The 16,632-nt window shown below is 30.8% G+C and overlaps 1 long non-coding RNA gene across 1 annotated transcript; it reads left to right on the plus strand.

Annotated features, from left to right (window-relative positions):
• The first annotated feature begins 4,995 nt into the window (after window positions 1-4,995).
• LOC134705244 (uncharacterized) lies at window positions 4,996-11,613 on the plus strand. Its single transcript, XR_010105505.1, has 3 exons — window positions 4,996-5,234; window positions 11,031-11,139; window positions 11,526-11,613. It is a non-coding gene; the product is annotated as an uncharacterized LOC134705244 (long non-coding RNA).
• The last annotated feature ends 5,019 nt before the right edge of the window (window positions 11,614-16,632 follow it).

The following is a 16,632-nucleotide window of genomic DNA, read 5'->3' on the forward strand; positions in this document are numbered from 1 at the left end:
GAAAAGAATAAAATTTTCTTTTGTCTTAAACTTTTCTTTTAATATTTCCGTGTGAAACTGAAATATAAGAATTTATCTTATAAATCTTTTGTTCTTTGAGCGTTACTGGCGAATATTTTGCTAACAAAACACGCGTCTGTTCTACACAATTTAAATCTTTGAATAAATATCATGAGTTTATCCTAATCTATATAGAAAAAGACATTATATGCTGTTATTATTAGATTTATTTAAAGTAAGCTCTTCTTGTTAAATTTACCCTGTCGGATTTTGGAATTCTTTAGCTTTAACAATAAGGTGGAATTTTCGGATCCTTATTGAGTTTGTCCTTAAACTGAGAACTATTACTCATGAACATATATTCTATCAAAGGCCGCAATGGGTTCCGTCAGAAATACAAACAACCTGTAGTACATACATGTTATCTTTTACGCAGAGGAAAAAATATACTAGTAGTTTAATCAACTAATAACAGTGTAAAGTATCTTTTTTATTTAGCATATCTTCGTCTTTTTTTTTTACATCATAGGGCTCGACATCACGCACCCTGTAATCAGATATTTCAAGGGACGTTTTATAAAATAAATAACTTCTTTATGATAATATTGTATGAGGGTGTAGTGGCGTGTATCTAAATTTCTTAAACAATCAATCGAATCGAAATGACAATCGAAAGCAAGCAACTTTTTTAAACACCCAGAAAAGCTTGTTACACTGAAAAGTAATAAATTCCAGTTTATGCTTTATTACAAAAGTTATTGTTTTTATTTAAATAAGGGAACTACAAAAGCGCAGAGATATATGTAGATTAATTAGAATGAGATAAAACGATAATTGACGGTTAAGTATTTTGAGTTGTTTAGGTCGCCAATGCAAACTAGGAACGTAGAATACTTAGAGGAGGCCCTACACTGAGATGGGATGTTGACTTGACATGATTGCTTACTCTTTGACACTCTGTTGAGCACATATCCTTGAATTTAGAATTTAAAATGAACTTCCGTGATGTATTAACGTCATACTATCCCGCTGGTTAGATGGCAGGTACGAACTCATAACACTTTTTGTACTACATGGAACACTATGTTCACTGTTTTTCCTCAGATACGAATTAACACTTTAAGTTTTAAAAGTACTATAAAATTGTTTCATCCTTGAAACGGATGTTTCACTTAACATTTAATGAATTTTCATCTCATTTTGTTTTCTAAATTTGATATTCAAACATATTCAAAATTTCAATAGATATAAAGGTGTTAATGCCTGAAACTCATAACCCGTTGTTTTCATTTTTAAAGGTTAATTGGGAATTTAAAATCTTCAATAATTGAAAAAAATGAGGCATATACTTATAGTACAAAATTTACTTTACGTCTATGCAATGATTAGTACATGTTATACTGTTAAGGTGTAAATCTTTTTTCACAGTTTGTTTCCAAGATCAATTGTATTAGAGTGATGAAGGGATTTAGAAAACAAAACAAAAGGTCGTAACTAAACTAGCATATCTCATGAAGACGATTTTCAAAAGTAAAATACAAACCCGAGAGATGAATAAATTAAACGTGAGAAGAAATCACACACTAGCGTAATGGTAAGCAAGAGTAGAAAGATACCAAAGAGACATTCAAACTCAAATTAAGTAGAAAATGAACTGACAAAACCATGGCGATACAAAAACAAAGAAAAAACAGAAAAACTTCAGTACACTATACGCAGAAAAACAAAAGACTAAACAGAACGAATCCCATCAAAAAGTGAAAGTGATCTCAGTCAGGGTGAGAAAATCCTCTCCATACGTTGCACAATTGTATATATAAACATCGTGGCCACAAGTTAACAAAAAAATAATTCTGTTTAGTATTAAATTTATATGAAGATCCATTTTGTTACATCTTGTGATCAATTTTATTAGGCAATCGCAAATGGCAGTCAGCAGGGTTAAAGAACATCAGTTGTTTAACTTGTTAGTCAAATGCGTTTTGTTTAAATATACTTTTCACTTTTTGGGTCTTTTGGAAAATGTTGTTTGTGCTGCTTTAGACACTTCTACAACGAAATTTGAGAAGGCGTTGGAAATGGATTGGACATGTCATCAGAAGAGATAGTAATTCCATCACTAGAACAGCATGACATCGGACCCCAGAAGAAAGGCGTAAGCGAGGAAGACCAAAAAACACATGGAGGCGTACTGTAGAAGGAGAACTGAAGACCATGAACAAAACATGGGTGACAGTAGAAAAGATGGCCAAAGACAGACAGAAATGGAGAACCTTTGTTGCTGCCCTACATGCCGATGGCATACCGGGCAGTAAGTAAGTAAGTAAGTACAACGAAATTTGTTTGACATACACACGTATAAAATTTGCGGTTTTTATCCAACGCAATCATAGGTTTGAACGTAGTTTTCAATTAAGACTCGTTTAGTTGTTTGTGCTGTTTTTAGACCCTTCTACAACGAAATTTGTTGACATGCACACGTATAAAAATTGCAGTTTTTATCCAACGCAATCATAGGTTTGAACGTAGTTTTCAATTTAGACTCGTTTATATTTTTTGTTTGGGCATGTATCATATTTTCCCTCCGGTTTATATGATCCGTTCATCCTATATTGTCTCTTAAAATTCAAGAGTCAATCTTAAATTGAGAGTAAATTATATGGCCTTCCAAATATATATATATATATAAACGCCTAAAAAGTGTACATAACAACACTAATAACACAAAAAGGAACTATAAATGTAATTATTTATAAATATTTCGGATAACAGATATCCTTCATCAGTATATATGATTGTGATGTTGAATGAATCAATTATCAGTCTACTTAGATTAAGCTGTTACAATCTTGAAGTTTATACAATTAAAAAGGTCAAACCGAACATCAGGTAGCCAATAAGACTACTCGACGTTTGATCTTCAATCTCCCACATATAACTATATTATGAATTGTCATTGACATTAAGTCTGTTCCCAAGCCATATTTTTGTGAAACCAGTGTATCTAAGTACAAAAATATATGTATATTTTACGAAATATATAAAAATTGTTTTACTACGTAACTAGCGATTTCACAATTTACTATCAAAAAACAATTTTGATAAACTATAATGCTGTAAACAAACTCTACCCTAAACCGGAGATTAAAGTAGTAAAAAAAAACAAGGTCGCTATTAAAAAGCAAAGATTGAGCAGGCCACTATATACTGGTCAACAAAAGAAACACTACAGGACTGTTTTGTTTTGTCGAATTCAAGATGAAGTTTTCATTATATACGACCAGTATTAAAGATGGTGATACTGAATGACCCAGAAATTATAAATCCGTTTACAAACAACAATATTTTGCTTCCATGCCGTCATGATTTTTTTTGTTGACAAATTTTACAAAAACGACAATTTTGAAAACAGAAGTTCCAACCAATGATGCCAACCTCTCATTTAAAGGTAAAAAAGACATTGTTTGCCAACAATTTGTTTTTAAAAATCATGCAGTTTCTTCGTTTATTTGTAAAACGAAATTCGGCCTCCTAAGAAATCGGTAAAATGTATACATTGACCTATAATGGTTTATTTTTATAAATTGTTATTTGGATGAATAGATGTCTTATTGGCACTCACACAACATCTTCCTATATCTATTATCATATACTTAGACTAAATAACATATGATTTTTACTGCATGATAATAGCATTAAATTAACGTAAATTCCATATTTTTCGAATTGGTGCTTAGCGGGCTGATATGATAAGTTTATCACATGCTACGAGTGTTATCACATGCCTTTCCGTAACGTTATCGCATGGCATTCCGGTGAAACTCGGCAAATTCCGGAAAATACACCTCAATCCTACGTTTTCACTGAAAAACATTACAAAGTAGTGTACAAAACAATTATTTGGATACTGGAAAGTATATTTTGTAAAATAATTAAAAAAAAAATAAAACCCAATCAAATTATAAAATAAATGCATTTTTTTAAAGTTTCAAACATAATATAGAAAGTTTCTTTACAAAAAAGTTGACTATTCCAAACAGTGTTCATTATGTATTTTTTTGAATTAATTTTTGTCGTTTCGTCAAAATTTAAATGTTTATCTTCTCTGTTGAGGCATACTGTATGATAGAAAGATTTCATATCGAATGTACTAAATTTGGGGTCCAACGTCCGTGAACTTTTCACTCTTTGAACTTCTATTTGGGAACCACGTAAAAAGATCAATATATGAATCTGTGATTTTTCTCCATCGTTGAAGCATATGATAAAAAGATCATAACATGTCATTTTTCATATCGCATGTATTATCAGCCCTCGGTCAATATCAGCCCTCGAGCCATGCGGCTCTTGGGCTGATATTGAACCTAGGGCTGGTAATTCATGCGATATGAAAAATGCCATGTAATAATCTGATATTATCCTTTCATTTACCATATACAGTATATGTAAAGTGGAATTCAATTACACGGTATCAAAATTAAAACTAATCTGAAAGCTTCCAAATTTACAGTGTGGTATTTTCATATCTTAAACATTGATTTTCAAGTTTCAAAAAACACTTTTTTCACCAAAAAAAATAATTAAAAAACAATATTTCAACCCATAACTTACAACATGAACAGAATTTGATTAGCAAATTGAATATTTTTAAACAAATTTGAAATTTTAAAATACTCAGAAAGTTTTGTGTCGATTTTAATCCAAATTTTCGCAAAAAATATTTTGAATCCTGTTGTCATTTACGCTGAATTTAGTTTCTTTCCGACAGGTTTTGATTTTATATAATGATATGCACATACATGGAATTTGAAGAGTTTTTAAAATAGTGCATCTAAAAAGTTTTATATTATGCCAGCTATGCTGGCACTTATGGTAGAAGCATCGTTTTGGGACAAAGAACGATAACTCTTGCTAGTCGACCCATCTGAAAAGTATCGTCACTCTCGTTAAATCTCGTACGATTATTTTTTATTAATGGCTGCCAAAATTCTCGTTCAATCGCGATCTTGTAAAAACAGGCAGAACGGAACAAATTCGATGTTAAATACGACATGAATTTTTATTTGTTTGCAAAAACAAGAATTCAGAAATGTTGGCTACTTGTGTAGCTTATTTAAATTTTATTGTACCACGGAAATTACCGAAGTTATGACAACAACATCCGACGCCATGTTTCGTCTGCTTCAACATTCCATTATCAGTGAGGTCAAAGCAAATGTCCTAAATAATCACAGGTACTTCATTCAAAAGTCACAAAATCATAGTTAACGATAACATATTTAGCGTAAAAGTTCCGTCCAGCCGTGGGAACACAGAAAAAAAACTCTGCAAGCAATATATGACCCTCATATATTTCGCATTTCTTTTTAAAAATTGACCATGTCGGGCATGCGGGGTAAACTCCGGTGCACTGGTTGACCATGACTCCTTATGTTCATCTGCCACATATCATTATTCCCCACAACAAGGAACAGTGATAATTATACAGTTGAATGTGATCACGGTTATTCATGTAGTCAATGGCAAATCCAGCATTTTTCATAAAAGGGGGGGGGGGGCTGACGAGGCGCTCCAGTCATGCTTCAGTTATTCCCTATATAATCATCATTTTTCCCCCCAAGAAAAGGGTCTCCCTCTGGATCCTTTGGTAGTCCACAGACTAATTCAAAACTTAACAAAAGTTAAAACATTCAAATAATTCACAATCTTCTTATTCTGTACTTTCTAAATGGCAAACTCTCAAGACATCTTTTCATTGATTATGTCACACCTTATACAGTCCCAGGAAATGGAAACTGTTTTGTTTTCTCTCTCTAAGTTTAATCACAAAAGGAGACTTGAGTCTGAGTAGTACATTTAGAACTGACCATTGCTGACTACTGTATATATTGTATGCTTCAATATTGTCCAAAATTGGATTTTATGGGAAGATGGAGTTATTATGATAACCCATGAGAATAAACCATGATGTGTATATAGGGCATGTTACTTGGAAGAATGTGGGCTCCATCCTTTAAAATTCAAGCTGCAGCAGTCGCCTGCATATTTTATGCATCAGTTTATCCCTGATCAAAACATTTTCACTCTACCAAGTACTTTATCACTATATCACTATCAGGTTCACATTTCAACCTTTTTAGCAGTACACATTTATGATATAACATCACAGTACAAAAATTGTACTCAGTAACCAAATTGCACCTATTCAACAAAAAATACCTTCAAAAAACTTACAAGTTTTGTTTCACCATGTGAAATAATCTTATTATCATCTTTTTACTCTGGTACATTAATTAATAAGTGATAGATTTCTCTTAGAAGAAATTTAAGGGTCTGAGTGACTATAAACTATACAGAGAACAATACCTGTTGTATTTGTTCAATGGGACAATAGAACTGCAAAAAGTTTAAATGGACAGGTAACTATCAGGTGAATCTATGGAAAGGTTCAATTGGGTTCCAATAAAATGAGCAAATTAAATGTGTTACCATGAACATCCTTTTCTTCCAAAAATAATAGTTACAGCATGAAATAAAACAAAATCTCTTTTTATATCCCAGTTTAAAGGATTTGAAATTAACCATACATGTAAAGATGTATGGAATTTGGGTACTGGTCTCATTACAGGATCATGGATTGTTTGGACGTTATTTCAAACTAGTTTTTCAATGACTCTACATGGACTCAAAATTAAATTGGTATAACTCTATTGTAAACAAGGGAAGTCTACAAAATAAGCACAGAATAAACTTTTGTCTGGTACATAAAAAAAAGTTTGGTAAAAAAAACTGACAATTTAGGTAAAATTAGGGTATTCTCATGATAGCAAATTTATTTTCATGACCCAAAAAAAAAGTACAAACCTAAAGGCAATAAAATGCTTTGCCATGCACAGCCTGATACGACCGCAGATGTATATTGAGCATATAAATAACACCAATTATTTTTATGTCAGTTGAATTCAAACATATTTTAATTTTGGATCCTTTAAAATTCAATATGGACTGATTTGAAAACAGGCACAGGTAGACCCACATAATATTTCTATTCAGCAGAAGTCTCGAACTACATGTACATATCTTCTTAATTCCATATGATAGTAAGTCCTACTAACTATTGAAAATGTGTACATTTAATTTTTTTCTAGCTCCTCTCGTGTGAAAGCAGAACCTTTTTGGTCACTATTTATGTGTTGCGTCTAAATAAGAATTGTAATACTTTATAGTGACTGAACAGGTTAAACAAATACTTCTTAGGAAACAGAAAAAGAAGACAACTTGAAACAGCACAGCCATGCCTTTATATGTATGTATAAAACTCAGATCAGAATAGCATGGACAATGTGTTAGTTCTATTTCCTTGTGAATTTATTGTGAGGAAAGTTATCAATAATTCTGCAGATAATGCAATTTATTCAAGTGTTTTGTACATTGCTGTTAAAATTTTCACACAATCAGTGAAACATTCAATCAAAGTTAAACTGAATTTTTATTACTGAAAGTTTCAAACATTGACAAATGTTTTATTTACCAAATAACTCATGTGTTTCTGTGAGAGAAAAAAAATCATGTGCAATTTTGGAATTAAAGGGAAAGAAGATACTTTTCACGCTCTGGTGCATACATGTCAATTGTGAATATATACTTACGGTTACCAAATATATTTTCTTTGTTATCATGATACTCACATCAACATTATCAAGAAGTACATGTACATCATAGGAAAAATGCACAGACTACAGATAAAATGTTTAAAACACCATATTTTGAGTGCCCTTACAGAAATGAAAAGTTTGCTGCAATATTGCAACAATATAGCGGCAATATTGCGGCAAACAAATTTGTTTGCAAGAACTGTTTGCAAGAAAGTTGCAGGTTGTTGCAGCTACCTGCAATATTCCCGCAATGTTACTGCAACAAAATTTGTTTGCAAGAAAATTGCAGCAAGTTTGCTGCAATGTTGCAAGAAAGAATTTGTTTGCCAGAAAGTTGCAGGAACCTTTTCTTTTATTATTTAAGGAATGACTATTTGCAACAATTTTGCAAGAAAAGTTTCTTTAATAATGTCAGACATGTAGTAATGCACCAATATTTCAAGCATTTTAAAATATTACATTTTTAAAGATGTTTAAAAAGTTCAAATAATACACAACGTATGGTTTCTTTGAACATTCGGTAATGGAATTACTTCAAATTATCTTAATTTGTTATGGTCATACTTTATTTTACTCAGATAAATCTGGATATTTGAATAATTTATTTGAAATAATCTTCAAATAACAATTAATGCTTATAAAGAATTCCTAAACTGCATGTTTATCACAATTTTAGATATTTTGTAAGGAAAAAATACTTTGGTATTCATTTCAACAAATTTAATCTAAATAATTGAGTCATAATACTTTTTGTTCTATATGTATTATTATGCCTTTTTGTCACTTTTTTGTGACATCTTTCTATAAACAATATTTTTAATTCTAATATTTTCCATCAAATGAATTTAGCCTCACCTGCAGTTTAATTTCTAGTATCATTATTTTAAAATTATTTATACACAAATTATCTTTCTCATCTCAATTAGTAATATGAGCTGGTGATAGAAATGTAATGTGCCATGCACATCTGGTTTTCATTATCTGTGGAGTGGTAAAGACAGGACGTACCATAAATTAATGTACACAGAGTTTGAGGCCAAATTAAGGGCAGAGCATTTCTTGTTTGTATATATTTCCATTATAAATTATAACACCAAAGATAAAAAAAAAATGTATTTATAATTATTTATTTATTATAATAAATAACAAATATTCAAGATTTAGGCAATGGATATTTATATTTATGGGCAAATTTCAAAGGGATCACATTGAAACAATACCCTAAGCAACCTTGATACATATATTCAAAATTTGAACTGGACATGGACATGCATACAACAAACAAAGAGTCTTCTATCAGGAACAAAGTAATATGAATTTTACAATGGATTTAGACATGTTAGTTCCAAAAGATCCAATTGATTCTATTGACACTGGGTAATGCAGATGATAGCCTTCAGTTGACATGACTCTTGGATTCAGGAAGATTGGTGTTTACACACAATTTGGACAACATCTTTTGGTAAGTAAAATGGAGTTGAATGTCCACCATTTTGAATAAGTGCATGCTCTTTTTAAAACAGTTCAAATAGTGATAAATAAAGAGTCTTCTTAATTTAATAGAGTTGGCAAAAGTATTAGACAATAGATTTATGCACATGAATATTATCAAAATTGTGTAAGACAGGAGATATTTTTTTAAATCTTTTAATTACTGTATGTTTTAGAAATAACATTACTTATATTGAAACAAGAAATCTTCTAATAAAAGCAGTTTGGTATTAAATTAGAGATCTGTGATTTAACTGTGCCAATAAGAAGTTTGTCAACAAATGGCAACAATGTATAGCTTCATATATATATATACACAACTTATCACAAAAATTAACATTTTAAAGAAAGACAAGACCAAGTATGTTATAGTTCAATGAAAAACAAATATTAAAAAAAACAATAACAACCTAGTACTGGAATGAGGTTAAATTTATTCTATAGTTATATGCAATTTCTAGAAGGACTTAATAACTTTTAGACATTGACCCTTTAAGTGAAACAAATTCGTGCATAGCAAGTCATTTAACAGTGAGCACCAAACTTGTTATGTTATTTTGAATAGACAGAAAAAATATTACAGTAATTTCTTATAATTTAATACTAAATTCCATTTAAAACCGTAAAAAAATATGAAAAAACGTTAATGACATCAGTCACAAGACTAAATTATGTATATGGGCTGATAACAAAATAACCTCAGCCAATCAGAAGACACGTTACACCCAAAATTAAACTATATAGTAGTAACTTATATCTGTGTATCTTTATAATTTTAGTTATTTTTTTTATGTCTACTAATTAAAATTCTTCAACTTTTATTTTGCAGTATTTTTGAAATCAGAAAATTCAACTTTAAGGATAGTGAGACTTACAGAGAAACAGAACTAAAAGCTACACAGATGTAACACGACAACCTATAGAGGACAGAGACCATTTTCAACCTATAGAGGACAGAGACATTTTTTTTTTATTATTAAATCATAAATTATTAAATGTTTAGTTTTTAATTCCAAATTTTACACCTGAATTGTTGAAAGATTTGCTGCAATGTTGCCGCAATATTGCAAGAAATTAATTTTCCTGCAATATTGCTGCAACATTGCAGCTAATGAACTTGCCGCAATATTGCTGCAACAATCACAGCTACTGATTTTCCCGCAAACATTTGCCGCAATATTGCCGCAATTTGTTGCGGCAATGTTGCAGCAACTGTTTGCAAGAAAACTAATTTGCATACGAAAAATGAATATTTGCAGCAATATTGCCGCAACTATTTGCAGCAATATTGCCGCAAATATTTGCAAGAAGCCTTATTTTTCTGTAAGGGTGCATCTCCATTTTGGAGGGAAAATTCTAACCTTTTGATTGGTCAATCTTTAGGCCAAAGGTCTTACTATATGTTTTCATTGTTTCTGGTAGATTGAGACTGCAGACATATTGGAATGCAGTGAAAATTACCTACTTGATATATTCAATTCTGACATTGATGATATTTGTATTATACTTCTTGGATTTTCAATATTCTTATATTCAGGTCAGTTGATTAACCTTATTTCTAATTAACAAACTAATAGTATGTCATTTTAATACTTTGTGAAAGGATTGATTGTATGTATTGAATGGAGGAATATTTGGAGTATGAAAGAGTAAAAGATTAAATCATTTTATAAAAACACAGAGTCATATTAAACATTTTAATATAAAACGTTCTAGTACTTTAAATATTATAAAGTTACAATAAAAGTGAAAGACAGATAACTTTGGTATTTGAATAATACAGATCTCTGAAACTACATATTTTAGATGTAGTTGTATATTTTATTTAATTGGTGAAATAGTCCTGTCACTGGACTTATGAATGTTATATTTGTATTTATTCAGGATATGGATTGATACCTTGTCAAGTTGTCAAATGAGTAGTGCTCAGATTTTAATGTACACAGCACTGTGATATTCCAGCTAGTACACTGACCTTTGTACCATATACATGGTAAGCATTGTGTTCTATGTTTTATATATTTGTAATGTCTGTACTGTCTATGTTTTATTCAAGTAATTGTCTGTTTATGTGAAGTGTAGTTTATGTAATATCTTTATGTTGGTCAGAATTTGTATACTTTATATACAAATATATTTATTAAATGGACAACTCATTAATAGATTTGAGATGTATATAATTATTAATTATTATGAGATACATATGAATAATGTATTGGAAAGTTAACCAAAGTGTTAGATTTGAGTGCTTTTAGGACTTATTTCAGTATATAGATATCTAAAGGAATAAATATGAATTGTAGTTATTCCCCTTTGCCCATATGTTATATGCACTGTCTTGTCATGTGAATATTTATTATTTGTAATTATATGTTGTAGGGTCTTAAATATTGTGTATTAAAAGAACAGAACCCTAGAATAGTTTTCGTTGTATTTGACCAGAAAATACCCCGTTACACAATATCTGTTGTATTTGTTTAATGGGACAATAGAACTGCAAAAAGTTTAAATTTTCTCTCATGTGAAAGCAGAACCTTTTTGGTCACTATTTATGTGTTGCGTCTAAATAAGAATTGTAACACTTTATAGTGACTGAGCAGGTTAAACAAATACTTCTTGAGAAACAGAAAAAGAAGACAACTTGAAACAGCACCAGCCATGCCAGTATACATGTATGTATGAATAAAAACTCAGATCAGAATAGCATGGACAATATATTAGTTCTATGTCCTTGTGAATATATTGTGAGGAAAGTTATCAATAATTCTGCAGATAATGCAATTTTATAAAATGTATGGTTACCTATAGTTGTAAATGTTTGTGTCATTTTGGTCTTTTGTGGATAGTTGTCTCATTGGCAATCATACCACATCTTCTTTTTTATATTTTGTACATTTTCTGTTAAAATTTTCATGCAATCAGTGAAACATTCAAATAGGCTAAACTAAATTTAAATACTGAAAGTTTCAAGTATTTTATTTACCAAATAATTCATGTTTCTGTGAGGGAAAAAAAATCAGGTGCAATTTTTGGAATTTAAGGGAAAGAAGATCCTTTTACAGCGCACTGGCGCATGTCAATTGGGAATATATACTTACCAAATATATTTTCTTTATCATGATACTGACATTGACATTATCATAGGAAAATACACAAATTACAGATAAAATATTTAAAACACCCTATATTGAGTGCATCTTCTTACTCGAAAGAAAATTTTTGACATGCTTGTATTTCCCTTTTCCATTCTCAATTTTATTTTGCTTTCATATAAAAACTTGAAAAGAAAGCTACATCATGTACATGTAACAAAAATATATGCAAGAAATGACATAAAACTGACTCTGAATTAGTAAATGAAATTGATGTAGAACTCCCAAACTGAAGATGATCTGAAATACAAAAGTTTTTGTATTCGAGTCAGATTTTTTTTTAACAAAGCCCTTCAGTACTATCAATTAAAATTATTTAGTCAAAATGTAACACTAGTTTTATGGTTTATCACAAAAAATTGGCAAATACGGCCTTATTATCACCTAAAAAAAACTACTGTGTTACTGTACAGACTGACATGTGCGGTTTGGGAAGTTTTTATGTTTTTAGATATATAAAAGTTAAATTTATTTTGCATATCTGAAAGATAAAATTATTTTTGGTGAAGATCTGGATTCAAAATATTTTTTTTGTCCTATGCCTGACAGACTTTTGGCCTTCTTTTACTATAGGGGTCCCATCATTTTTGGATTTTACTTTAGGGGTCCCAGTCCATAAAAGTTTGTGGTATGTTATTATATAAAAAAAAAATAGTTCCCTATATACCTGTTTTAAGTGTATTAATTTTTTAATTAATTTTCCAATCTTTTTTGGTGTTTTAAAATGCATTTGCTTTTAGTAAAATGACCTAACATTCACTTTTTTTATTTTTTGTAATACATTTGGACCCTTAAAGTAAAAGAGTGCTATAATGCTTTCATTTACTTTAGGGGTCCCACAACCTATACACAAGCCAAAAACCATATAAAGATTATTTGATTTGGACCCTAGAGTAAAAGAGTGCTATAATGCTTTCATTTACTTTATGGGTCCCACAACCTATATACAAGCCAAAAACCATATAAAGATTATTTGACTTGGACCCTTAAAGTAAAAGAGTGCTCCAATGCTTTCATTTACTTTAGGGGTCCCACAACCTATATACAAGCCAAAAACCATATAAAGATTATTTGATTTGGACCCTAAAGTAAAAGAGTGCTATAATGCTTTCATTTACTTTAGGGGACTCACAACCTATACACAAGCCAAAAACCATATAAAGATTATTTGATTGGGACCCCTAAAGTAAAATAGTGCTATAATGCTTTGATTTACTTATTATAAGGGGTCGCACAACCTATATACAAGCCAAAAACCATATAAAGATTATTTGATTGGGACCCCTAAAGTAAAAGAGTGCTATAATGCTTTCGTTTACTTTAGGGTCCCACAACCTATATACAATCCAAAACCATATAAACAGTTTTAATATAACAGACATATTTAAGCCTATAATATATAAACAACCAATACAAAAGAATATTATTTAATATATCAATTACGAAATGTATTCAAACACATGTATATTGTGGGACCCTCCATTTTTCAACAGTAATGTTGGGACTCCTAAGGAAAAGGAAGGCCAGATTTTTTATTCATCAATTTGGGAATCAGAATATTTTTTTCAGGAAAAATACTATAACCCTTCTGCCTTTTCCAGTTCAATGTTTGTTCCCTAAACATTATCCATCTGAACTTATAATTAAATTTTAGACATAAACAATACGTAAATTAGGGAGGGGGTGTAGGAGGGGTCCTGATCCCGAAATCCCGGGCTTAAAAAACGAAATCCCAAAATCCCGGACAAACACGAAATCCCGATGTCCCGAAATTCGAATAAAGAATTCCCGGATCTCGAAAGGGTCAATCCCGAAATCCTGACCTAAAAACACCCGATCCCGGAGTCCCGATAAAGGTCCTATCCCCCATCGTTAATGTAGCCTAGGACATTCGTTCTGAACATGCATGAAATATTTGCCACTAGACGTTAAACAACCAACAACCAATCTATATAGAGGTCCTTGTCTTAGTATAAAGCTTGCATTTAAGGAAGCGCCTTCCTCATATTAAATACTTTTTGATTGATTTGATTCTAAAGGCGTGTATGGTTTCTTTTGTTGACTAGTAAATTTTAAAACCTTAAATATTCTCTCTCACTAAAAATGGGCGATTGAACTGAAATGGGTTATAAGAATGCAAAGATTGTGAATTTGTCTTCCTTAAGAAGTCTAGTCGTATCATGTCCCTAATAATTACAAAACATGCTGCAAACAGATAAAAACAAATGGGAGGTTTGGATAGCTGTAAACCAAGGTGAAAACACCATTATCTACATAAGGAAATGCCTGCAAGTCAGGAATATGACAGTTGTTTTCCGTTTGTTTGACGTTTTGGCTTTTGTTTTTTTCTATTTTCCTAGGAGTTCGGTATTTTTGTTGACTAATGTTTTACTATCACTTGTTTGATTCCACTGAAGTTAGAAGCAAAAAACTTGACATCTATTTATACTACATAGTCAGGTATACTTTTATCGGTACCGTATCTAATAAACGATATTATTTGATTATTTTTCTTAATTCACATAGTTGTGAATTGATTCACATATTTCATAATGTATAATGTAGGCTGTTAATCATTCATCTAGTTAACAGAATGTGACAAACACTACTTTTTCGGTTACAACTTGTCTCAATTTATGTACACAAGTGATTTCGATATGTTTCGGTTACTTTATTAAATGGCAAGTAAATAAATAATTCTGTTCAGTTGACCCTGTGACATACAGCTAAGATACAGTGTGATTGGAAAATGCGAATATGTAATACAGCGTACATAAGACTGATTTTCTTATTTACACAGGGTATTCCGATCTCTTCGCCTTTGACTGCAGTAGCTAAATCGCTGACAAAAAGAGCAAACAAATTAAACGATAAATTATTCCTTTGTCGGACACAAATTGAACCCTGAAACAAATTTTATATAATGATACCTACGCAGACACATGATTCTACTCTGACAATATAACAGTAGTCTCAGTTCTACTGCAATAGATAAGCGAGACATAGTACTATACATGTTAGCGTCAATTCTGATTAATTGTAGTTTGTATTGTAATAAATTCCTTTCTACATAATCGAAGGCTTTTTCAGATAAACAAAGGTAGCAAATGTTTGTTTCCAGTCCTAAATTAGGCAATTCAAAGCGAACACATGATCCTTACCTGACTTACATGTATTTCTTCTGAAACCCTTTTTTCATCAAAACTGCAAGTAGAACTGTATCCTTTTGCATTTCTAGATGTGTTTTGATTTGTAGTTTTGTCGGGTAAATGTCGTTTTGGCGTGTGACCAATATTTCATATATACCTTACATAATCAGTATCCAATCAAAATTTCATATTTTGAAGTTTAATTTGTATTTTGAATATTGCAAAACAGCGAAGAAGCATGGCGTGGCTGGATACTTTTAGATGACGTTTAATTTCGTAAGAATCATTATCTGGAATGTATTTTTAAAAATGTCTTACAATAAAAAGGACGCATCGGAATCTTCGGGAAGAATTACGTATTTTAAGAATTTCACTTATATAGTCATGACAATTGAGGTTGAAGGTTTTTTTTTGGAGGTGCCGTCGGGTGGTTTTAATGAAAGTTTACGTTGTTCTCAATTTTTAATAATTAGGCTAATATATTAAATCCGAATCACCTATTTAAATGCCTGGATTTAATTCCCCGCTGTCGACAAAACAGAGGCAAAAATCACCATAGGGAAATTAAAAAATAATATTGCCAAATCTAGCTTCAGTGTTTGATTGATATTCTTCAATAATCAATTTATTAAATGGATGATTTCGTTTTCATTCATCATATCTCACCCTTTGAAATTGATTATCAACATCACCTTGGAACTTTAATTTTGGTATTTTATTAGTATTTTAAATATTCTACAGGTAAGGTCAAATTATAAAAGTACAAACCTTCTATCTCTAAAGAATTAAGTAGTATTTAGATTAAATTATAGTCACGAAAACAATGACTTAATTATTTATGCATTACAAAATATACAATATGAAAAGAATAAAATTTTCTTTTGTCTTAAACTTTTCTTTTAATATTTCCGTGTGAAACTGAAATATAAGAATTTATCTTATAAATCTTTTGTTCTTTGAGCGTTACTGGCGAATCTTTTGCTAACAAAACACGCGTCTGTTCTACACAATTTAAATCTTTGAATAAATATCATGAGTTTATCCTAATCTATATAAAAAAAGACATTATATGCTGTTATTATTAGATTTATTTAAAGTAAGCTCTTCTTGTTAAATTTACCCTGTCGGATTTTGGAATTCTTCAGCTTTAACAATAAGGTGGAATTTGACGGATCCTTATTGAGT

The sequence above is a fragment of the Mytilus trossulus genome, chromosome 2 (assembly GCF_036588685.1).
Source record: "Mytilus trossulus isolate FHL-02 chromosome 2, PNRI_Mtr1.1.1.hap1, whole genome shotgun sequence".
NCBI classification, from domain to species: domain Eukaryota; kingdom Metazoa; phylum Mollusca; class Bivalvia; order Mytilida; family Mytilidae; genus Mytilus; species Mytilus trossulus.